Source organism: Canis lupus, chromosome 16 (assembly GCF_003254725.2).
Source record: "Canis lupus dingo isolate Sandy chromosome 16, ASM325472v2, whole genome shotgun sequence".
NCBI classification, from domain to species: Eukaryota; Metazoa; Chordata; class Mammalia; order Carnivora; family Canidae; genus Canis; species Canis lupus.
Window position 1 is genome coordinate 46710306 of NC_064258.1, and position 26488 is coordinate 46736793.

General features: G+C 41.3%; 1 long non-coding RNA gene across 1 annotated transcript; it reads right to left on the reverse strand.

The window, feature by feature from the left end:
- Window positions 1–6809: 6809 nt before the first annotated feature.
- On the reverse strand, window positions 6810–22331 carry LOC112675223 (uncharacterized). Its single transcript, XR_003145822.2, has 4 exons — window positions 22194–22331; window positions 21867–22074; window positions 9081–9167; window positions 6810–8453 (listed from the first exon to the last, which is right to left on the reverse strand). It is a non-coding gene; the product is annotated as an uncharacterized LOC112675223 (long non-coding RNA).
- Between the last annotated feature and the right edge of the window lie 4157 nt (window positions 22332–26488).

Below are 26488 nucleotides of genomic sequence, written 5' to 3' on the forward strand. Positions count from 1 at the left end.
ACCCTGATCCCGCTCTTCTCCTGGGTGCATGTATGTGGGCAGGGGATTAGGTGAATTGCTTTTGTAGCTGTCAGGCTTGAGAAACTGTGGCTGATGCTTTGACAGGTGACCAGGAGATCCTTCTTCATGGGAACTCACATGCTGTGATTGATCCCAAGCTGCACCTTGATGATCTAAGTGCTTGAAGGAAACAGGAGGTGCAAGCTATTTCATTTCCTCATTCTACTCTCAGGATTCCATGTTCGCAGGGGGTGTCCTTGTGGGCATTCCTTCTTTTCTTAACTCTTTCTCCCCTAAACTCCATCTTTCTCCTCCAGGTTGTCTTCTTTAGGCCTTCCTCAAACCAGCATGCATACCTCTCCCTCCCTGGAAAGTTCCACCCCTCTGCACAAATTAAAGGAGCATACTACCCACTATTACCTTGTGACTTGCACTCTCTGCCAGTACAGGCTTTGGCTAGATCTTAGTGAGAATTTTCCTCTGTACTGTTTCTGCTGAGTGAAAGCATATGGGTGCCCCAGTCCCATACGTGGGGAAAATAGAAAATTTGTCTCTAATTTGTCTTCTTTCCATCTACAATTGCTGAGGCTGATTTCCTTTTTAATTTACCTAGTAGAAAACACATTTTACCAACATATGTAATTTTCCTCCAAACATCAACACACTAGTCTTACATGAAACATTTCATGTTCTTCCTATGAATATAGCTTTGACTCTACTTCTTGCAGAAATAAAATTCCTGACGTTATGTTGCCAAAGGAGTGCTTGCCTCCTTCCTGGGATTAATTTCACTGCAAATGCTGAGCCATCCAGGTTGAGTGGGTGGTGAGGGAGGCCTCTGATAATTCCATGATACTTGTAAGACTTGGTATTCCTTATGTTTGCAAGATCCTTGGTTCTAGAATGTAACTGGGCCCAAAGAAGAGGGAACTAAGGAGTGGCAATTAAGGACTGGCTCTGGACTAAGTTTAAGGAAAGGTATCCTTGAACATCCTACATTGCCTACCTCAAGATATTTAGAGTGACACACAGATATGGTTTTTAGGGAGCAACCAGGAAGCGAAAGTGACAGATAGCATCAGGGAGAGTTAATTATAAGGAAGAGCCTCAACATTTGGGAACTGCCGAACAAATACCTTAAGGGTAATAAACTACATGCCAGGATGCCTTAAACATTTACTTTAATTCCTGGATTTACTCCCTCGGTGCTGAGAAAGTTTCACTAGTTCAAGATCAGAAGGTTTATCTTTACTGCTTTTAAAGTTTTTAATAGGATTCAGTTTATATTCCAATATCAACAGAACATTTTTTCCTACATCAGGGCTCTATATTCTTGTTGTTTCTGTGTTTTGCTTTTTTCAAGCAACTAACATTAGTTACATGGTGACTTCCATGGAAGGGTAGCAGGTTGAATGCACCTCTTGCATCCCTTTCTTCTGATAGCTCCCTGAAACCACAATAGAAGAGACTTTTCCTGGAAAGGGGAAAATGGGAAAGGAAAAAATCAAAGCAAATGTTTGGAATCTGGAAAGCAAATAAACAAGTGCTGATTTCCTATACCTAGCAGGTATAGGAAGCTGAATCCTGAATCAGCAGTGAAGAAAGTGGATTGACACAGAAATTCTCTAAAAAGGCTGTGACCCGGTAACACTGAGCACCTCTGGAAATGGGAGTCAAGGGAGAGGTCTAAAGAAGGAGGATTTGTTGAAAGCTTTTTAAGGAGCAATTTGATCCCCAGACCAACTTCTCCAATTTATGCAGTCAGACACTTGGCCTCCCCCACACTCAAATTAGAGGATTATTCTCTGCAGTCGAAAACAGAAGATCTCTGGGTTGGAAGAGAGTAGGCAGGAATGGAGGTGGGAGACAGACTAACTACAGTTTTATTGGCTTCTGATACCCAAGTCCTCCCCATCTCCTTGGCTCCCAGAATACTGGCAGCCAGGCCATTGTCTTTCAAGTAGGAGACTGGAAAGTCCTCTGGAGAATCTGATGAGCCCAAGAAGAAAATCTTACATATATTGTTTATGATTTCCCCAGTGAAACAGCTCAGCGAGGTGACCTTTGAGTGAGGTTCGCTCTTGAAAAGCCCCAGCCACAAACTTATTCTTATGAGCATGACCAAGATTCACACATGAGGAAACCCTAACGTTAGATCCAGACTAAGACAAATCGACATTAAAAATCGACATTAAAAAGGCAACATGAGAAAAACAGAGACAGTCAAAGAAAAGAAGCTCGAAAAGAAATAAAAATCTATTGGTAGTATCTTTGGTGAGACAAGAAGAAATATTTCAACCTTGAAACAGTGACAGAGTGGTAGATAAACAGAACTTTAAGAGAATGGAGTTTTAAGCATTCAGAAACAAAAGAGAAATTTTGAAAAACTTAATAAATTGGAGGATAAAATTGAACTCTCCCTGTTAATAGAGTGAATGACATAAAAGAGAAAAAAAGTAAAAAGTTAGAGGATGAATCCACAAGGTTTAGTATCTAAATAACAGGAGTTTTGGAAAGAGAGAAAAGAAAAAATGGAGTGCAAAAAAAGCCCACAAAGGTTCAAATTAAAATGTCATCAGTTTTCTCAACAGTAGTATGAGGGGCTGGAAGGTGAGAAAGCACTGTCTTCAACACTTGGGAGGAAAAACCACTCCTGCCTTAGAATCACAGAACAGCGATTACATGAGAATTGACTAAAGACATTTTAGAAAGGCAGTGTTTCAAAAATTGTATTTCCCTTGTGCCTTTACCAGGAATCTACCAAAGGGTATTGCTTCACCAAAACAAGGGAGAAAACCAAGCACCAAAACCAAGCACCAAAACAAGAGAGAAAAACCAAGAAACCAGTCTGTTTCCCAAGATCAGGAAACAGGAGATCCAAACAAGGGAAGTGAAAGGAATCCTTAGGAAAATAGTGAAAGGCAATCCCAGGATGACAGTTCCACCCCAGTTGTTGAGAACAAACAATCCAGACGGAATCGTGGCAGAGAATCTGGGAAGCATTTCTTGAAGATCAGATTGATAAAATATGGGATGCTCTAAATGTCTTCAGAGGATGTTTACATAATTGAATGAGAGTTTGTGTTTCAATTCGTGGTAAATGCTATGACTACTACTATACTAAATCTCCAGGGAAATTAAAAAAAAAAAAGTTGTTCAGGTTAGTCAAAGTCATTGTAGTTTACTACACTTAGTTCAGAGTAGCATTTACATGGTCATAATGATATGAATTATAGTTACTGAAAAGATCTAACAAAAAGTGATGACATAACTGTATTGGAAGGATAAGGGGATAGGAAGAGCGAGATGAAAGATAAGCAGGAGAAAAACAGAAGTTGATTCATATGCACACCACATGGACACATGGGAGACACCCAAAGACAAATGAGTAACTCCCACAGTGGCTTAAGAATTCCAACTTAAGGGGTGCCCAGGTGGCTCAGTCGGTTAAGTGTCTGCCTTCAGCTCAGGTCATGATCTCAGGGTCCTGGGATTGAGCCCCATATCAGGCTCCCTGCTCAGCGAGGAGTCTACTTCTCTCTCTCCCTCTGTCCCCCACCCCCCCAAATAAATAAATAAATAAAATCTTAAAAGAATTCCAACTTAAATGCCATTTTCATCGGGAAAGGGGAGGAGAACATAGACCTCTTAGGAAAGGGGAGAGGAAATTATTTTTAGGAAAGATGAATGGGCCCTTGGAAGAATAGATAGGAGGTGTGATAGTTCATGACAAAGTTTGTCAGAGTGTGGGGTTGACTTCTAGGCTCCTCTCCTGTGACAAAAGTCAGTTCTCGCTGGTTAATGACACTCCTGTGAGGGGATTCATGACAATTGAGTTTCTTTTGGAGGATCTGTCTTTAGGCAGATGAGGGGAGTTCAGAGAAAGCCTCTCTCTGTATTTGCCTACAGCTCAAAATCACCATTATACCAAAGCATCAGCCTTGGGGTGGCGTGTCCCAGGCTCCTATAGTCCCATCTGCAGTGACATATCCTGCTACCCTTCAAAAGCCACCTAACCATGTTATTTAGAGGTGGAGAGGTCAGTACAAAAAGTATCAGCTCAGAAGCTTAAAAGTGGTTCTTCTAGAGAAGAGGTAGTAGAGGAACTATTATCCTAACAAATGTTATAGAACTGTTTGGCTTTTTAAAATTCACGCTGTATTACTTTAATAAAAAGTAAGGTGAAAAATACAAACAAAAAGACGAAAAGAAAAGAAAAAGAAAAATGAAAATCAAAGGCCCACGGGATAGGCCTCTCTGAACTAGTCAAAAAAACCAAGTGATAAATATTTTATAGCGTGATTCCAGTCGACACTGTTCGAGGCACTTTGAACTCAGAGCTAGAAAGTTCCACCTTTAAGTGAGAAAGGAGTCTCAGCACTAGCTCTGTGCTAGACCCAGACGGAGAGGGAGCAGCACCCCCCACCCCGCAGAGGTGGGAGACGGCACATGCCTCCGGATCCCAGATTCCATCTTTATCGATGATTAAACACCAGCTGGCACCTGGAATTTCAGTTTTTTAATGTTTATATACAGGGATGCTGAGAGAGAAATTTTGAGAACTGCGAAAAGTTGATTGAACGATTAAGCAGACATGAAAAGATGAGCTGATTTTGAAACCCATATGTTTACAACTTCAGAGTTGAAACTTTCAGATGTGGAACCAAGCCCAAAATAACGTAAAGCAAATATTGAGTAAGAGAACATAACTTGAGAACTTCAAAGTGGTTTATCTGGCAGTTACCTACCCCCATGGATTTTAGTTTATGGTTGCATTAATTCTGGTCTTCTCCTATTGTTAGTATATATTCCCAGGTGTGAAAGCATTGAACAGAAGCTGAAGAGTTTAAAAAAAAAATTAAAAAAAAAAAAAAGAAGCTGAAGAGTTAATAAGTAAACCTGTTAAAAGAGGCTCTCAGGGAAGGGGTGGGTGGAGTGGGGTGGAGGACAAACATATCACATTCCCAAACTCCAAACAAGTCCAAGAATTCACAGCTAGATATGGAGCATACACCTGAGCTGCTGTGAGAGCTGATTGAGAACATTTTCAAGAGAACAGGGAATGAATTGATTCCTGAGCTTTTTCTTTCTCTTTCTTTCTGTTTTTGCCAAAGCCCTATTTTGGTTTCATGTAGGCTTTCCCATAATCTGTTCAGACTTTAATTTCATGGTATAATTAATCTTTCCAGCTTTGGTAACCGCCCAGCTGCATTTTGAGCTGGCTGGTCAATAAACCAAATGCCGTCCAAGCTTCTCATTTGTCCTGCCATAATCTAAAACCCTGAAGAGATTAAGTGTAAAATTAATCCTGTACTCAGTCACATGATCTCGGGGGATGCTTTCCCCCTTTGAATAGTGTTGCAATCGGCATTTCAGTTATGAAAACCAAATGTGTAATTTGTGCAAACGTAATCACAATAGTTTTTGGAATGTAAGTGAGATTGGGGTCTGGGTGGCTCTGTTGGTGGAGCGTCTGACTCTTGACTTCAGCTCCAGTAGTGATCTCGACATTCTGATCTCGGAGTCGTGGGATCAAGCCCTGCATCAGGCTCTGCACTCAGAGCACTAAGTCTGCTTATCCCTCTTCGTCTGCTCCTCCCTCCTTACTCTCTCTCTCTGTCTCTTTCTCTTCCCTCCCTCTCAGATAAATAAATAAAATATTTTTTTAAAAAGACGTGAAATTTTCTAGTTGACAGGAAACCCATTTTCTAAGGTTTCTTTTTAAACGTACATATGGTAAAATTTACTCTTTTTTGATTGTACAGTGCCATGAGTTTTAACACACGCGCCCCCACAACACACAGGACATGGACCGGTTCTGACATCCCAAGCTCCCTCGTGAGGCCTCACCGTATAATCCCCAGAAACCACCAAGTCTATTCTCCATCCCTCAGTTTCATTTTTTCTGGAATGCCATGTAAATGAAATCCAGAATGCAGCCTTTTGTGCCTATCTTCTTTCACTTAGCATGACGTATTTGAGACTCATCCATGTTATCATGTGGATCACATATGGGTGTGCATGCATGTGTGTGTATAAATACGTGTGTGAATAGACTTTGCATTTTGAAATAATGATAGTCCAAAAAAAAAAAAAAAAAGAAGAAAGAAAAGAAAGAATGATAGTCACAGGGATTTGCAAAGATAGTGGACCAAGTAGTTCTTTGTACTGGTTCCCAAACCAGTTTCCTCCAATAGTTACGGCTTACATAATGATAGCACAAGATCAGGAGCTGGAGACTGACACTGATGCCACGGTGGCCAATTTATCACATACACAGATTCCTGTAACCCCCACCACAGCCAGTATATAGAACTAGTTCACCCCCACGAAGATGTCCCTTGTGCTTCTTTATGGCCCCTACTCCTGCTCCCTTCCCCTATCCCTTGCCCGTGGCAACCACCAACCTGTTCTCTGTCACTATAATTTTGTCATTTTGAGAATGCTATCAAAATTGAATCATTAAGTATGTGACCCTCTGAGATTAATTGTTTTCACTTAGCATAATGCCCTTGAGAAGTTCCGTGTGCAGAAATTACGGAGACCATTACCTGCTGTTTTAAGTGATGGATACCCGCTGTCGTCAACTAGTTCCTATGCTGGATTTTAAAAAGTTGATCTAGTCCCCATTAATTACCTTAAATAAAAAAAGTCAGTTTTCTTCTCACTTCCCTGCAGAATGTATATTCCAGAAGCACAATGTGAACACAGCTGTGTTCCTTGCATTTCAAGAGCACTGAGAATACTCATTGTTTTAAGGAATTCCCAGAGGAATCCATTTATTTAAAAAAAGAAAGAAATGACAGGATTTAGTGGAAAGACCACTGGAATGGGAATTTGGAAGTCTTATTCTGGAAACAGCTCTAGCTCGTACTAACCGTGTGACCTTAAGCAAGCCTCTGGAACCTCATTCTCCATCTTTTCCTCTGCAAAAGGGGGGTTTGAACTTACTTGAGCCACATTTCCTGGCATGGATTCTGCAGAACACTACCTGTACCGGAGTAATACACATTGAAGAAGAGAAGCGTTCTTTGTTATAATTAACTTGGGAAATGTTGAGTTGAACAAAGCTCAAGAGGTTTCTCAGAAGGAGGACTTGCCCAAACCTTGAATTTGCTAACATATGTTTTTAATCCTCATGAACGGGCTATCATATGTAGTGTTTTCCAGATTCATTTGACCACGGAAATCTGTTTCTTTGAATAATACCTGGAATAGATGCAAATATATGTCCCCCTTTATTTTCCCTTAGAACTCACTTTGGGAAGTGCTGAACTGAAGCATTTTTAATGTCGCTTCCAAATCTAACTTTTTAATATTTTCCAGTCTTTTTGGTAAAACAAAACAAAACAAAAAAACCCAACAGACCTCAAACGCTCCCTAGCGACCTTGTTTGGAAAGTCTGCAGTGCACATGTCAGGCTTTGCGTAAAGTGTCTCCACAGTACTGTAAAGTGACATGATTGTAGCCAAAATAACAGCAGGCTTGTTCTTGTGTGTCTGAGGTCAGGCTGGTTCAAACCCGCATAGAGATCAACTAGGTGTCAGGAACTTGGCAGGGCAGGCGTTGCTGTGATAGATGGAGGCACAGGTGAGGAGCCAGCCTGGAGAAGGGCCCAGAAGCCGGCAGTATGAGTTTCCGGAGTGGGCCAGAGACATACAGCAAATCAGAGGGGTCAGCAGGTCAAAGGTGCTATCTGTTGGGCCATCAGGACTCTAGAAAACACATGGCCAGGTAAATGAAAGGTCATCGTCACATGTCAGACAAGGAATAAGGAACTAAAAACTTTGTAGAAACCCAAAGACATGAGATATCACCGAAGAATTCTTTCCACTGAGGTCATTTTTTCACCCAGCTATGAAGCCCACCTCCCTCTGGGACAGTAGAACAGGCTCCCATCTCTGCGGGTCAGGGTGTTGGGTGTGAGGTGCTGTGTGGGCTGAGGCCAGGCTCGGGGATGGTGGCTCTGCAAGACAAGCTGTTGATTGTCCACCCTGGTCAGGAAGAAATCCATCTTGCCTCTTTCCTGGCCCCTCCCATTTTGGAGCACCACTTGGACACTTCGCTCCCTCTTACAGTTTTGGGGTACCCTGTGAGCCAGAAGAGTTTAGAATGAAGAGATGAACTGAGTATCAATGAAAAGCTGGAGACAGTCTAATGCAGTGGAAAGAGTATAGATGAAGAGTCAAGAGGCCAAGTTGAGGCCTTTGACCTGAGCCGTGGGCTTTGGTCTCCTCATTCTGTGAAAGTCGGAGGTCTCTTCTAGCTCAAAGGTACCAAGATTCTAGTCCCTTCTCCTGCGTGTGGGAGGGGCATAACCACATTCCTTTCAAGATGGGCAGATGAGAGGGGACCTCCTCTCCTCTCTAATCCAAGGTGGTTGTGGCCTTCTCTCAACTTTGTCCATGTCAAGGAATGGCAGGCACATTGCTGGCTTGTTCTGGAGGCTTGTTCTGAAAGAGACGGACAGCGTTATGTGGGAGAAACCTCGGGATGGAGCCAGACCCAGGAGGGCAGTCTGACCTCATCAGAAGCCAGGCAGCTACACGTCCTATGGGTCAGCCCAGGACACGGGAAACCGGGGAGCTGTCAGGAAGCACCAGACACAAACGGAAAGTCCTGCGTGGTGGGAGAAGCTGAGGCCACATGCGCTCACCCTCAGCTCACTCTCAGGGGACAGAGGAACTCTATAGTAATTGGAAGGAAGGGAGTGTTTTGAAATTCAAATGGACATAGTAGGTACAAATCACATTGATTAGAGGAATGGACAGTCCTCACAGTTTGGCTCAGAAGAAGGTAGCGCTTTTGGTAATGAGGTGAGTTCCAGAGGATGCCAGCTGCTTGCTTGCTGGTTGTTGGTTTGGAAATGAGCACTCCACAGGCTCCACCCTCTTACTTCTCCTCTCCCAGAACGTGACTGGTTTCCCTGCCCGCTCACAGCCAGCAGAAGCCAGACCAACAGGTGGCCGCAGCCCCACACTGTAGAATTTACCAGATCCCATAGGCACAGGAGACTGGGATTCCCATGGGAAGGAAGGAAGGGGCTGGATATTGCTATTGTTTTTAATGGCAGTACTTACCAGGACACGATTCATCTTCTCCCATAGGAAAGGGGCTGCTGCATCCTTCCAGAGAAGGTTCTGGCACCTGGCCTGGATGAGATGTCCCTGTGGGGACACAGGAGCAGGGTCCTGCTGCAGGTAGAGGTACTTTCAGGAGAGACCAGAGTTCCTGAAAACATATTCCTATTGAGCACTACTATGGTGGTCTCCTCTGGGGGGGGGAGGGGGTAGTGACCTTCCCAGGAGGAGGGAGGCTTCCCCACAGAGGGCACAGGCTATGTCATCAGTCCTGCCTGTGGCATAGAAGGTGATGGGTTACATTCAAGTAGTCATGACCCTAGTTTTCCTGTCCAAATTCAATGTAACTTTATACATGAGTATTTTTCCTGAGGTCAAGGTAACTGGCATTTCAACACCTTCTTTAAAAATAGAGTATCTGTGTGTCCCTGAGAACATTCCTTTGTGGTGTCTTCTACTTCCTCCCTGGAAGGGCTCGGTGGCCTACTCTGTAAAGGTTATTAACTCCATTACTTAACACATGTTAAATCCAAGCTTTCAAAAGTTAATTTTGCTGTGTATCAGTCAATAGATTATTGTGAATTCTTACTATCTCACAGAGGAGACTTGAAAGGGGGTTAGATCAGAGCCTCCATGATTATTCTCTTCTTGACTTTCAGATAATACATCAAAGAAAGGTCATCCGTTGAGTTGTTTCCCCTACTCCTCTCCTTTCATCCAAGCTAAGGAAAAGAGACATCCACCTAGCAAAGGTGCCTCTGAAATGTTCTGCTGAAACTTCTCTTGTTCTCAACATTCCTGTTAGCAGATGCACAGCCTCCTGGTAAGTACTGCTATTAATAATAATAGTAACATCCACCTCGAGAAGCCCCATCTTGATTTGTACCCTGGCAAGGGGTAAACTCCAGGGCAACACATGGGGTACCTGGGACTAGAGATCTACCCTAGCCCTCTGCTTCTTTTTCCTCCTTGATTTTCCTTTTCCTTTAGTCATTCCTGGAAACATGGAGTCAGAAGGAAGTTCAGAGATTTCTACAACCCAGCTGTCTGGACTGGAGTAAGATTATAAACCAAAGTTCTAGCAGAACCCTCCTGGGCTTAACATTCTCCAAAAAATTAAGGATTCCATAGCCAACCAGAGAGACCTGAACTGAGAAATAAGTTGCTGTGGTTGTGATTCAAGGTTTGTCTTTCTTCTCTGGTATGCAGACACTTTTGAATGTTCCTCAAATCAGTTTCTATTCTGGCTTCTTCAGTGGCTGCCAGGTGGAATTTATCCCTAAATTAAGGTCCTTGCCTTGCACTGAAGTCTATATGGGCTTGTTTTCTTTTACAAAGTGATGGTTGGGTACCATCTGTTGGGGACCATTTGACTGGTGAATGCTTTGTAGCCTTCTCTTCATCACATTAGAGAATTTTATTTCCTTCTCCTTGAGGGAGGAGCCCATGGGGGATGTAACCAGAGGGAGAGTTTGGCCTGAGAACTGGAGAAGTGGAAATATTTTCCCCCCAGTAACTAGAGCAAAGATGGCAGAGTTCCACATTTCATGGGTTCAGGGTCACCAGGTACTCAAGAGGTTGATCTTATTCCAGCCAGTACCAGAGGCATAAATCTAGACTGCATGGCTCTCAGTTGGCTCCATTATACAGAGTCCTTCCAATTCCAAGAAATCCCTAGGGAGGCTGGGATTTGAGACAGGTCCAAGGCAAGTCCCAGCCCTAAGTCATCCTGTGTGCCATGACAACATTCTCAGGAAGCCCTCCAGCCAGGGCCTGCTTGCCCACTATAGACAAGGAAGCGGTCTCACAGTCCATCCCTCACTTCTTTCAAGCTTGGGTTTTTAGCATCCTGCAGAAGCACCTGCTGAACATCCTCCCTCCCCCTGAGCTCACCCATGGTGCCAGTCAGTGTTCTGAGAAGCCCTGTCTACAAGATAGATGACAGCTGATTCTATTTTAAGGAACTGGAATGAGTCATTTGGTCACAGAATATTATATAAATGACCCTTCTGTGGTAACATGATAAAGAATAGGCAGTTAGGGGAAACTTTTCAACTCTTGAGAGATTAATTGATGTAGATGTAAAAAATAGAGCTAACTTCCTTCATCTTCTCAATGGTGATGTGTATGAGCAGACATGGCAATTTTTCGCTGCCTCCATGGACAGAATCCTGTGCGTGGGATAGAGTATCTCTAGACTAACTCTTCCTCCAGAGTAGGTTGTCGCATCTTTGCATGGTACCAAGGGACTGGCTCATCTGCCCAGATCTGAGTGTGTTTCATCCTTTGGGTTCAGTGGCTGGAGTTTTGCAGAGCAACAGGGACTAGCTGAGTTCTTTCTTTCTGAATTCTAGATCAGGGATCAACAAAATTTCCCCACAAAGAACAAGATAGTAACTATTTTAAGATTCGTGCACCAAACATTTTCTAAAGCAACTACTCAACTCCTCTGGTATCACGTGTATGGGAAAGCAGCCACAGACTGCATGCAAAAAATGTCTTTGGCCACGGTTAAAATGAAACTTTATTTGCAAAAACAAGTAGTGGGTTTGATCTGGGTCAACAGGGCATAGTTTACCCACCCCTATTCTGGAGTCAAAGAGATGAGATAGTTCACCTTCCTTCACTCTTTTCAGGGGATGCCTGGTAATTCTGTGGTCATTCATTCAACAGTTATTTATCACAGAATCTACTATTGTGCCAGGCTTTGTTATGTATTTGGGATACAACAGAGAACAAAGCATGCAGAGATCTTTAGAACTTACATTGTAGTAAGGAGGGGCATGTTCTAGGGACAGTAAGACCAGTGTGACTGGACAGAAGGGTGTGAAGAGCATATTGATGGGAGGGGACAAAGTCAGGGAGTTAATGGAAACTGAACACATAGGGTGATCAGGCTATCATTTAAGGACTTATAGGCTATCATTTAAGGACTTTAGCTTCTTCTTTGCATGAGATGGGGAGTCACTGGAGAATTGTGAACAAAGAAGTGACATGATCTAACCCAGGTTGAAAATAAATATAAATTGGATTTGTAGTGGATTAAAGGGTAGATGCAGAGACCGTGTTAGGAGGATATAGCAGTAATCCAGGAGACAGATGGTGGTGGCATGAACTAGAGTAGCAACAAGAAAGATAGTGAGAAGTGTTTAGATTCTGGGTATATATTGAGGGTAGAATCGATATGAATTCCTAATAGGTGTGTAATGTGTGTGAGATAAAGAAATCAGGAATGTTTTGGGCCTAGCTGTTGGCATATGGAATTGCCACCAACTGAGACGAGGAATACTAAAGGTAGAAGCAGTGTTAAATATGTTAACTTTGGACATTTCTCTTAGATATCTGAGTGGATATATTCATACTTGGCATTTAGGAGAGAGGTCTGAACTTGAGATACAAATGTGTTTGTTGTCAGCATGGGATAAATACATGATATTTAAGACCACGGGATTATATGAGATCACCAAGGAAATGAGAGTATATAGAGGAAAAAGGAGAGCCAAGATTCTGGGATACTCTAGTATTAAGAAAATTGGAGAGAGAAGGAGGATCCTGCAAAGGATATTAAAAAGGAGTGATGAGTGAGGTGGGGAAAAACAAAAAACAAAAAACAAAAAAACAAACAAAAAAAACCCCAAGAGAGTGCAGGTCCAGGGAGTTTTTCTACAAAGAGAAGCAGCTTAATGACTGATAGCTGTCGGGGGAAGTTGGGGTAAAAGAAGGCTTTTGTTCGTTTTTGTTATTGCTTATATGCAGAAAGTTACTGCATAAACATTTATATGTGGGAATGATCCAGGAGAACAAAAATTTGATAACTTGGCAGATACAGGGAAGAACTGCCAAAAAGACATCTTCCAATAGGTGAAAAATATGGGATCTGATACACAAAAGGAGGTTTTAGCTTTAGATAGTTACATAGAAGGCTTCAATTTCTGGTCATGAAGGAGGAATTGGTACTGGAATTTCCATAAAGAACTAGAACACTAGGAAGGAATATAATGTTTGAGAGAAGGGAAGTAAATGAGTGAACCCTGTAATTACCTAGACTGCCTGCTGGCACTTTCTGGTATGCAGGACAAAGGGAAGAACTCAGGCAGGGTAAGATAGTCATGCTCAGTTGAGGAGATAGAGTTCAGAGATGGAAGAATTCAAGACATCTAGAGCAATTTGCAGGATGGAGTACCAGAGAGGAGGACACCATGAAGGTAAAGGGCTTTATAAATCTGCATAGGGATTATGGTGAATCTTTGGCTGAATACTGGACTGTGGATGCCCAGTGTGAACCTCTAATATATTGGACAAAGAATAACTATGAGGGAACAATGAATAGAAGAATTCTCAGAGTTCATACAGGGCTGGGAGATGTTTGAATCCTGACCAGTTAGAGTGGAAAGCCCTGGCTGAACACTCGGAGCATTCAACAGAGGCCTCAGAAGAGTCATACCTTAATAGTTAGGGTCAACTATCAAGCCTCAGTCACTAACTGGCCTAGATGAAAGTAACTCTAGCCTTATTCTAGCATTTCTTAAATGCGTGACATAAAAGAATTAAACAAGTAACTTAACTGTCAAAATAAACTCTAATACTATTTTTTAAAAGATGACAAAATCTATACATACACTCAACGCAAACAAAATCCAATAAAAAATTACTAGGCATGTGAAGAAGTGGAATATTGTGTCCCATAACTATGAGAAAAATAAATTGATATAACCAGGAGTGAGAAATGACAGAAATGATGGAATTAGCAGACAAGAATATTAAATAGCTACTATAACAGACCAAGAATTAAAGAAAAATATGAAGATGGGGAGAGAAATAGAAGATATATTTTTAAAAAGAAATAACTATAGCTTCTAGAGGTAAAAAAAAATACAATATTTTGAATGAAAAATTCACTGGATGGGCTTCATAGCAAATTAGGCTATGAAAAAGGAAAGATTAATGAACTGGAAGATATAGCAATAGAAACTATCCAAACAGGAGCAGAGATGATAGATAGATAGATAGATAGATAGATAGATAGATAGATAGATACCAGAAAAAAAAGAAATGAACAGAGCCTCGATGACTGTGTGACAATATCAAGCAGTCTAACATATTTGTAACAGGAGTCCCAGAAAAAAGAGGTGTGCAAAAATATTTGAAGGAATAGTGACTCAAATATTTCTGAATTTAATAAAAACTATAAGCCCACAGACTTAAAGAGCTCTTTTAACCCCAAGAAGGATAAATAAAAAAGAAAATCAGGCCAAATCACATCATAATTAAATATTGAAAATATCTGATGAAGAGAAAAGTATAAAAATAGAGAAAAAGACATGTTGCACACAGAAGAACAGACATAAGAACTCAACAGATTTCTTATCAGGAACAACTTAAGTCAGATAGAGATCAGAGTTTGAAGAGGCCAAGGCATTTAGAACAATTTGCAAGATGGAGTACCAGAGAGGAGGACACTATGAAGGTAAAGGGCTTTATAAATCTGCATAGGGATTCTGGTGAATCTTTGTCAGAGGACAATGGAATGACATCTTTAAGATGCTGAAAGAAAAAAAAAAAAAAAACTTGTTGATCTTGAATTCTTTTTTTTTTTTTTTTTTTTTTTTTTTTTATTTATGATAGTCACAGAGAGAGAAAGAGAGAGAGGCAGAGACATAGGCAGAGGGAGAAGCAGGCTCCATGCACCGGAAGCCCGATGTGGGATTCGATCCCAGGTCTCCAGGATCGCGCCCTGGGCCAAAGGCAGGCGCCAAACCGCTGCGCCACCCAGGGATCCCTGATCTTGAATTCTATATCCAGAGAAAATATCATTCAAAGACAAGGCAAAAATAAAACACATACAGACAAGGAAACGCTAAGAGGATTTGTTAACAGAATGCTTATACTGCAATCAATATTAAAAGATGTCCTTTGGGACAGCCAGGTGGCTCAGCAGTTTACGCCTGCCTTCGGCCCAGGGACTGATCCTGGGGACCCGGGATGGAGTCCCACATCCGGCTCCCTTCATGGAGCCTGCTTCTCCCTCTGCCTGTGTCTCTGCCTCTTTCTTTCTTTTCTTTCTTTCTTTCTTTCTTTCTTTCTTTCTTTCTTTCTTTCTTTCTTTCTTTCTTTCTCTTTCTTCTTTCTTTCTTTCTTTCTTTCTTTCTTTCTTTCTTTCTTCTTTCTCTGTGTCTCTCATGAATAAATTTTTTAAAATCTTTAAAAAAAAAAAGATGTCTTTTGGGCTAAAGGGAAGGAGTAACAGGTGGAAATTTGGTGCTATAGAAAGGAAAAGGGTAAAAAAAAAAAAAAAAAAAAGAAAAAGAAAAAGAAAGAAAGGAGAAGAGTGCCAGAAATGATAAACATGTAAGAAGTTATTTGAAGACTTTCTTCTAGTTTTAAAATTTTTATTAAAAGACAATTGTTTATTTTTTTTAAATAAATTTTAAAACCCAGGTGCCCCTATATATTTTTTCATTACATATGCAATGGTATAATACTATTGTAAACTAGAACAAACACTAAAAGAACCCAAGTAAGTATAAGTAATTGCCAATAAAGAAGATAAAGTACTAAAAAATACACTAATCTGGAAGAAGGAAAACAAAGATCAGATAGAACAAATAGAAAACAAATATCAAGATTATAGATCCAAACTCAATCATACGGCTAATTACATTAAATGTAAATGGCCTGAGCACTCCAATAAAAAGACAGAGCTAAGAGCAAGGTCCAGCTATCTGCTATCTATAAGAAATGCATTTTATTTTTAAAAAAATTTTTAAGAAATGCATTTTAAATATACAGATACAAACAGGTTAAAAGTAAAAGGGTACAAAAGGATATAGTAAGAAAGTACTAATTAGAGAAGAGCTCAAGTGGCTATATAAATATCCTATAAAGTAATCTTCAGGAAAAGGAATATTGCCAAAGATAAGAGAAATATCTCTTAATGATAAGTAAAGCCAGTATATCAGGAAAACAATACTTAATCCTAAATGCGAAGTCATCTAATAACAGAGTTTCAAAATACATGTAACAAACCCTGATGGAACTGAAAAGATAAAGAAACAAATCCTCACTGATGGCCAGAAACTTCAACACTCCTCTCTTGATGACCTTAGGACCGATATCTCCGGGACAAAGAATATTGCCAAAAACAAGAGAAATATCTCCTAATGATAGATAAGCCATTTATCAAGAACACAATGCATAATCCTAAATGCCTAGACATCTAATAACAGAGTTTCAAAACACATGACCAAACACGATGTAACTGAAAAGATAAATAAACAAATCCTCGGTTACAGTCAGAGACTTCAAAACATCTTTCTTGATAACCTTATTACAATTAGACATAAAACCAGTGAGGACATAGATTTGAAAAATGCTATCAACAAATTTATCTTAGTTGACATTTGTAGACTAATATTCCCAGTAACAGCAGAAAATATATTACCTTCAAGTGTATATGGAATATTTGGAATATTTGCTAGGTAGACCATATTCTGGGCCATAAAACAAGTCTCAAAAAATTTAAAAGGATTGAAATTGTACAGAATGTATTCTCTGACCAAATCTCTGGATTTAAATTAGAAATTTGCAATGAAAAGATATATGGGGCATCCCTAAATATTTGGAAATCTAACAACTCCTTCCTAAATAACCTAAGGGCCAAAAAAAAAAAAAAAGATTCACAAGGAAAATTTTTTTTAATATTTTGAGCTGAGTGATAATAAAAGCATTAGGTATTTAAATTTGCAAGATGTAGATAAAGTAGCATTTAGAAGGAAATGTATAGTTTCGTGCTTATATTAGAAAAGAAGAAAGGTCTAAAAGCGATGTAAGCTTTTACCTTATGAAGCCAGATAAACCCACACTAAGTAGAAAGAAGCAATATTTCAAATTAGAGCAGAAATTAAAATAGAAAATGGACGAAGAGTTTGGGCGGAGGGGAGTCAATGAAGCCAGAACAGGGCACGTGGGTGCAGATGCTACAGGGGCAGCTCTGGGGCAGAAGTTACTTTCTGACCACCTCAATATTCTCAGTGAACTAGGAGGCAAGGCGGGGCAGCTGGGAGTGAGGATGGGATAGAGGTGCTGAGGAAGAGGAGGAGGGCAGGTGTGGCCTGAGCCTCTGAGACTGTGGGAGAGCAAGGGGTCCCCGGTTGTACACTAGCCTGGCAGTGTTAGGGCTCCTGGGAGCATCAGAACACGTCTACTACTTGGTCTCCTATTTAATTGTATTAACTGACATCCTTGTACAATATGGATAGTATAGGTGCTATTATCCCATTTTACAGATTGAGAAACTAAAATATCAAAAGGTTAAGCTGCTGACCTAAAGGTCCTGAAAGGTGTTATAGCGGTAAAGTGATGTCTAGAGTCCTTAAAATTACAGCCTCAGGTAACCACAATTAAAGTTATTTTATAGGAATAAGAAGATCAAAGCTCTGAAGAGTTAAGTAATTTGCCTAAGTACACATAACTGATTCTTCTGGGAGCCAACACTTGAACTCAGGTTAAATGACCGATTTGCCTCACCTTACCTCCCCTGTCAGGAAAAATGTACATGAGAACCTTGTATAATAAGTAAACTTAATTAAACAAAAAAAATATTTTGAAGTAGGCTCCATCCCCAGCATGGAGCTCAATGTGGACCTTGAACTCACAACCCTGAGCTCGAGACCTGAGCTGAAATCAAGAGTAGGACACAACTAGGGCAGCCTGAGTGGCTCAGTGGTTTAGCGCCGCCTTCAGCCCAGGGCGTGATCCTGGAGACCCGGGATCGAGTCCCACGTCGGGCTCCCTGCATGGAGCCTGCTTCTCCCTCTGCCTGTGTCTCTGCCTCTCTCTCTCTCTCTCTCTCTCATGAATAAATAAAATCTTTAAAAAAAAAAAAAAAGAGTAAGACACAACTGACTGAGCCACCTAGGCACCCCAATTAAAGTTTTATTTATTTATTTTAAAGATTTTATTTATTTGAGAGAGAGAGAGAGAGCGCACAAGTTGGGGGAGGGAACAGGACAAGAAAGATTCCCCGCTGAGCAGGGAACCCAACTCGGGGGCTCAATCCTGGGACCCTGGGATCATGACCCAAGCCGAAGGCAAATTCTTACCCAACTGAGCCACCCAGGTGCCCCATAAAATGTTTTTTATTTAATTTTTTATTCTCTAGTCATGGAACAGATACGATTCTTTTGACTTAAGGAAGTATTTGTAATTTTCAGGTGGATTTAAGTAGGCTAGATTTGTCTTGTTACATAGGGCTTTTTTTTTTTTTAAATAAAGAAACTAATTTGCTTGAGATCTTTTAGACTAAGTTATAGATTCAACTGACTCAAACAGACTAACCAGTCTGCTTTGCACAAATGCCTTGCCTCTGTTTGTGCCCTGTGTCCAACATCTAAAGTTATATGTAACCGGGTTTACTTATTCCAGGATAATTCTAAGCTAATTCATGGGTTGCTCATATAATAAATAAACCTCAGATACCATTCATTCATATGAATCAGTCTGTGTATTTAATTTTCTGATTCTCATATTTAGAGGACAGTAGGTTGTTCAAGATCTACAACAGTCAAAACTATTTATATTTATTTTTTCATTTATAGTTATTTTATAGGCTTATATGGTAAATATAATTTTTGTTTTTTACTTGAAACATTTGGTTAATACTGTCCTTAAAATGAATCATCTTAAAAGATTTTATTTTATTTTAAGTCCAGTATGGTTAACATAAGTATAAGGTATAACATAACATAAGTTAACATAAGTTATAGGTATAAAATATAGTGATTCAACACTTCCATACAACACCAGGTGCTCATCATAGCAGGTACATTGCTTAATTCCCATCCTGTATTTCACCCATCCCTTACCCTTAAAAGTTTTTAAAAATACCTGTAGGATGCATCAAATATTATAATAGGCTTTTTTTCATTTATTTATTTGAGGTAGAGGGCACAAGAGCAGGAGAGGGGCAGAGAGAGAAGGAGAAGCATACTTCCTACTGAGTGAAGAGCCCCACTTGGGGCTCGATCCCAGGACCCTGGGATCATGACCTGAACAGAAGGCAGATGCTTAACCAACTGAGCACCCAGAACCCCTATAAAAGACTTTTAAAGCAATCTTGTGCAGTCGGTGTTATGACCCCCATCTTTGTTTTATGACCCCCATCTTATTGATGGTGTGCCTTAAGGTTCAGATGAGAATGCCATGCCGTAAGGGAAGGCCAGTACTCTAATTCTTAGCCCAGTGCTCTTATCACAGAGATATACCTTTTTCTAGAAGAATCATGACAGGTCAAAACCTCAGGCTAACATGCTGACCAGATCACTATCTTAGAAGAGCATGCATCTGACTCTTCCACCCATTTCCACTTATTTTGGTGACCCCTATTTTATTTAGGACTGATACCCAGAACACTAGAAGGGCCACTCTATAACCTTTAAGAGAGAGAAAGAGATAGGGGTCCTAGTGGGTGTAGTTGAAGAGACACCCAAATTAAAAAGTTCTTTCAGAGGTGGGTCTTTGGGCAAGTCAGATACAAAATATGAGAGAGTTTGGGCTCTTGGAAAATACACGAGTATTGCAATCACTGTTGTAGGGGGAGGTGTGGGTTTTACCATCCCTCTGTGCTCAGCCTATTGAGCTGGCCTCTGAGCAATCACTTAGTTTGTGAGGCAGAAATCACCTTGTTCAACCTGAGCACCACTAAATTACTACTCGAGGCTTATGTGAAAAGTCAGATCAGAAGCTACAGACACAAATTGTCTATGTATTCACGGGAAAGGCTGGGAACATTTCACAGAGGACTGCTGGTTGCCTTGGCAACCCAACATCCCTGCAGGACAAGGCTCCAGACAGGAGGCAAGGCCAGCACAGCCAAGGTCTGTAGATATCCTGCTTTCTGTGCTTAAGCCTTCGCTGACAACATTCATATTTAAACATGAAAGCCCAGGGACACCTGAGTGGCTCAGTGGTTGAGCCTCTGCCTTTGGCTTGGGGTGTGATTCTGGTTCGGAGGATTGAGTTCCACCCCACACTGGGCTGCCTGCGGGGAGCCTGCTTCTCCCTCTGCCTGTGTCTCTGCCTCTCTGTGTCTCTCAAGAATAAATAAAATCTAAAAAAAAAAAGAAAAAAAAGAAAGAAAGAAAGAAGGAAGGAAGGAAGGAAGGAAGGAAGGAAGGAAGGAAGGAAGGAAGGAAGGAAGAAGAAAGAAAGAAAGAAAACCCAAGGCCATGTTCAGTAAGCCCATGTAACAGTCCACATAAGACTAAAACTGATCTGGCGCGATTTGCCTGAGTAGAGCATGTATTCCTTCTTTCCCTGACACAGCTCCACCACTTGGGTGGATTTAGAAGAAAACACACGGAGTCATGGTTCCTGTCCAACTAACTTGCTACCTCCTTGAAAAATGATTTTAAAAATCGTGGGAGATGATGGTATTTTTAACAAACATGCCGGAATTTACCTATCCATATAATGGCTTTCCTTTGAGGATGTAGGGAATGGGGGGAGCTGTTGCCCTAAATATAAATAGTGCCTAATATGTTCCTTTTGGATCTTCACAGGGAATAGCTAGACATAAAAGAGAGTCAATCTGATTAGGGCTTTTTAGTCACACTTCAAGTTTGCTTTTAACTAAAAATTAAACTCTATATTGATATGTCTCTCCCTAACGCCCAGTGCATCCTTACCAGTCCACTAAAATGTTTGATAAATGTTCGGTTATCCATCTACCTCTACCCCTGGATTTCTCCCAAACTGAATCTACCTTTAAAGATTCACTACCACCAGGAAGTCACAGGGATATTCAATAGAGTCTAGATGGCTTTCCAAAAAGGCATCCTAGAAAGCCATAAGCAGGGATGGCAGGATTGAGATAGGTACATGATATCCCAATGGGACCCACTTTGAAGAAGATAGCATTGAGTCAGTGTCCACTTTGAAGGGGGCAATATTCACTGGGTGCCGTGGCTTTAAATCACAGCCACACATTCCTTGACACTCTCCCCATGTAAGCTGGGATTTGTGCCTCTTCCTTGAAAGGGGGCAGGCTTTACTTCTTTGACCAACAAAATACAGTGAAAGTGATATGGGACTGCCAAGGCTGGCTCATAAGAAGTCATGCTGTTTCGGCCTTGTTGACTGGTTTACTCATTTGTAGAGCCTTGAACCACCATGTAAGAAGTACGATCGTCCTGGTTCCACCATGCGGAAACCGGGAACCATGCCCAGGTTCCTCCATGGCGCAATACCCATGGATAGGTCGGGTATAGATGCACTTAATCAATCGTCTAAACTGAGCCAGCCTTTGAGGCAATCCAGCCCAGGCATCAGGCATATGAGTAGACATCTCCGGATGATTCCAGCGGCCAGCTGTGCAAGCTGCTCCCAGCGAGCTGAATCTCTCCAGCTGAGGGGCAAGTCATCATGGAACAGAGACAGGCAATCCCCATTCCCAGAGAATTTGCGAGCCTAACAAAACAGTGTGCTGCTAAATTTAGGGTAGTTTCTTATGAAACAATAGATAACTGGACCACTTGGTTTAACAAGTACTGGATGTCTAGCAAAGTAAGTCATATTTTAAAATTGTACTCCCCTGGGACGCCTGGGTGGCTCAGCAGTTGAGCGTCTGCCTTTGGCTCAGGGCGTGATCTTGGGTTCCAGGATCGAGTCCCACATCAGGCTGACTCTATGGAGCCTGCTTCTCTCTCTGCCTATATCTCTGCCTCTCTTTGTGTGTCTATCATGAATAAATAAATAAAATATATTTTTAAAAAATTGTACTCCCCTTACCTGCCACAAATGAACAAAGACTGTAGGAAGTGGTGTACTCATTTTACCATGACTCTGCCAAGGAAGGAACTCAAGTTTTCGGTTTTGTGGTATTTGCACCTCCTTTGTTGAGGCTGCCATGAGTGAGGGTTGGTCTTTCTGGGCCGTTGTTTCTTCATCTCTACCATGATCTCCAATGATGTCGCGATTCTAAGGTTTTGGGCATGAACTGGGTACAAAAAGTATTATTCCCACAGCAGCAACATTTACACCAAACAAAATAAACAAAATATTGCTATAAACATACAATGGGATGGTATTCAGCTCCAAAAGGAAGGAACTACTTACACAGGCAGCAAATTGGGTGGACCTTGAAAACAGTATCCTAAATGAAATGAGCCAGGCACCAAAGTACAAATATTTCGATTCCACTTAGAGCAAGTCCCTAAATCAGGTAAATTTGTGGAGACAGGAAGTAGAACAGAGGTTAACCGAGGGCTGGGGCTAGGAGGGCAGGGGAGGTCAATGTTTAATGGGTGCAGAGTTCCACTACGGACTGATGAAACTGTTCTGGACATAGATCATAGTGAAGGTTGAGCAACACTGTGAGTGTGCTTCTTTCACTGGATGGCACACTTAAAAATGGTTAAAATGCTAACTTATATGCTAGGCATTTTGTACCATGATTAAAATATATATTAATATATATTAATATATATTTTTTAAGTTGAATTCCCAAAAAGCTTTGACTCTGGAGCCCTAGCCTCTTAATACTCTGAGGAATGAGGATGTATTTTCTAGCTCACCATCACGGTCACGGAAAGTGCCTTCAGCCTTCTCAGGGGTCCCAAGAGAAAGCAGTCATCTCATCAGCAGAGATATTTCTGGATGCCCTTGAGGGATATCTGAAAGGAGCTTTCAGGATTTTGTGGTCTAACACCCTCCCTTTGCAAATAAGGAAAGAGGAAAAACAACTCAAAGAAGTGTCTTCTGGGGAAATAAAGAAATCCAGCTAGATACCTTAAAGCTCTAAATAAACCGAGTGTGGCATTTTCTCTTCTAGGATAATAATCTACTCTTCTCTATAAATCTCATCTTTAATTTGCTTGTCATTTTTGAGTTTGCTTCTAGGTCAAAGACGCTATAGAACCCAGAATAGATCTCCAGGAAGATTATTTTACTGAGGCTCTAAAACTTCCTGCACAACATAATCATTTTGGCAGTTATGACCAGTTTGTTAGAGTTGGCGTGAAAGATGGAATCTATTTGCCATGGCTGTTACAATGCGCTTTATTGTGATACGGTGCCAGAGGCACTGGACCTGAAGTCCAGTGACCTGAATTTAGATCTAGGCTCATGCCATGACCTAGGGCGGTCATTAAACTTCTCTGTTCTTCAATTTGCTTCCTCTATAGATAGCGCGATTGGAGGAGATAAACCCTAAAATGCCTCCCAGTTTCTGTGATTCTGTATTCTCTGATTCTGTGTTTATTTTTGTCTGTGCTTTGGAAGTAAGGAAGTGACCCAAATACTTGAAATTATCACTCATTGATCACTTCTATTGTGTTTTCCATGCTTATGTAAAATTAGCCTTGGTGGGTGGATCGTGGTAGATGCTCTGTGGTCCTGTCCAGTTCTCCATTCCAGAGTGAAGGACTTACTCCTCCCACTGCTGGGTGTTTGCCTGCAGACTGCTGCTGTTGTCAGCCCTCTCAGGGAGTTGCTGTTGGCCCAAGAAAGCCACTTTGCCTGAGGCATACCGCCTTCCCAGAGGCAGCCCATATCCAGCAATGACCCACCTCAGGGCATAAAGACCTGGGCCCTCTACCCCAAACTCTGGATGACTCTGAAAGGTTCTATCAGCTTCAGAGCTCCCCATGGGTTGGCTGAGACTTTTGATGAGACTCAATTATAATCCAATTTCTCCCTCCTTCTAAAACATACAAACATGCTACTTTGTCTTCTCTCACCAGAGCTGATTGTGAGAGCAACCCCAGTAGAAGTCCTGCATGCTGACCCCCCCTCCCCATCTCATTCAGAGTCCATGTCCCAGGTAACAGCTCATCATTCTTTGAGCTCTCCCACTGACATGATGAGGTAGATATAATTATTAAGAAGCTTCTGGAAGTAAGTTTCCATAAGCACCCTATTAGAAAATGATAGAGCCAGGGCTTAAACCCAGCACCCCAGCTCTGGCCTTCCTGTTCTAAGCTACTATATCCCTCCACCCCTTGATTTCTCATTCATTTTTCAGAGTTCATTCAAGTCTTATTCAAGTGTACATTTAAAAATCATTGCTTAAGTGCATGTGTGTTTTCCAAGTATCTTCTATGTTTTCATGTTAGTCTACAGAGATGAATGTGAACTTTGAAGTAGATCCAAATAAAATGACTTTCAAAATTTAGGAAACTAAGATATAATCTGGCAATCCTAAATCCAGCCCTTCCCAAATTCTTATGAAGGTAGCAATGAAGAAAAGGAATCCTGTTTGTCATTCTGCTGGTTAAGAGGACTGAGAAAAGTAAATCCTCCAACGCTAGCCCTGTGGGATTATGCAAACAAAAGAGGTTGCTCTTTGAACACGCAGATGATCCTCTGTGGTTTCTACCTCTGTTGGGGCAATGGTCAAGTATGGACTGTGAGCATTCCCAGGCTAGTCCCAGGACCCCATGAACCCTCTCTCTCACCAAGCCTGCCACTTGCAGAGACCATCAGATGTAGAGACTTTCTGTCCTAGGGAGGGATGAACCAGGTTATTCCCAACAAGCAGGGACACCCATCAGAGGTGGATGTGTAGACTGTGTAGTGACAGTAGACAAGGGTTTTTAGGGAAATAACAGGCCTCACCCTGCCTCACTTGTCTTATCGGTCAAACGAGGGTAGTATTTGTTCTTTCAGCACATAAAGCAATTGTGAAAAACAAATGTGATAAGAGCAATAGCATTGCTTGGAGGTTACATGTAGTTTCCAAAACACAACATTACTGTCCTCTGGAAACAGAGTGGAAAATCAGGATTACTGTTTGTTAATTCTGAATTTAAAAAAAAAAAATCCATACCCTTTTCTTTCACAGATGATTCACATCTTACCTGTATCACTCTAAATGGCTTCACATTTTTCTTTCCTGTATGAGGTCTAGCTGTGGATATAGATGGGCTTGGTAGTTAAGCCTCAGATTGGAGGTCAGTGGAACACATTCAGCTTGCAAACAAAATGGAATTGGATTCTGGGAGCATTGCAGTTATTTATAAATTTTGAATTAGCTGACAATAAAAATGCAGATTTGCAGTTTTGTCCAAAAAAAGTAGAAGTTCTGGCTTCATTCTCATTGTGACATTAGGCTGGTGCAGAGCAACAGCCGCCCCCTTAGACGGGGCATAGAAACTCTCATTTGCCACAGTCCACACCACACCCTATCGCCACCCTCTCTCAGAGGCCAAGTATCCATTGCAGTTTAGCATCACACTGGCAAGTCTATTCTCCTCCCTGAAATCACCGGCCCTCCCAAAGTCTTTTTAATCTGTCATCGCTTATTCAATGCCAGATTAAAGTCCTGGTCAGTAGACTCAAAAGCATCCTTTCTTTGGCAATGGAAAGAAATAGATTAGTGGTAATTCCCGGTGTTCTTCACTGTTGGGGTTCATATGGGAATGGGGATTTATGAGCCTAAAGGATTGATAGGCTATTTGCAGGTTTTACAACTTGGCTTTGAGACATCCTCAAATATACTTGAGCTCACTGGTTTTTCTGTTGATAGTACTCTAGAGCATTCGTTAGAGCCTCCCACTGAATGTCTTTGAGTCCAATGCTGTCTTAGAATAGTCTCTGGGGTCTTGCTCTGTTTCCTCATTCCCGCTACTGCTGATAATCTCCTCATCCTATCCATGGAACATTACTCATTGGTCTTTTTGTCTCATCTGTCTTTTCTCTAGTTTATCTGCTTTACTGGAAACCAAGTTAACCTTCTAAAAAACCCAAATATAATCCGTTCTCTCCTCAACTTATATACCCCTGCTGGTTCCTGTTTTCTCAAGGATAAATTTTGAGCTCCTTATGAAAGATCCTTCCCCATCTAACCCTAAACCACTACTTTCTCCCCTTCCTCACCACCCATGGGGATCCTCCATGTTCTCCACATACTGCCTGTCCTGTCCCAGCGGGATAGTCTTTGTATCCTCTGCTCCCTCAGACTAAAATGTACTTGCCCACACACAAGCCTTGGGATTTCAAAGACCAGTACTTTTTTTTTTTTTAATATGGAAATGTGTGTGTTGCTTGTATTGAGCCAAATAGGAGAGACTACAATTCATAATAATAGCATCTATTAGCACCTTGATTTTGTAAGAGAAAGAAAAATGGCAGCACTCCCAAAGTAGAAAGGACATCATCTCAAACCAAAGTTCCTTTGAATTGAATAAATCTGGCTTTTTGAAAGATGTACTGCCTTGCCCTTACTTTTCTCATTTCCCCTCAGACCAGTGAAAAATGAATCACCAGCATTTGTCCTGGGCTTGCTTTTGAGACCCACTTCCCTACCCATCCTTCAAGATAAAATTTGAATGCTGCTTCTTGAGTAAGGTCTTTTCTGACACCCCATGTTAGAGATGGTTTGTAGCCCTTTGTTCCTGTCCTGTTCCAGTGTA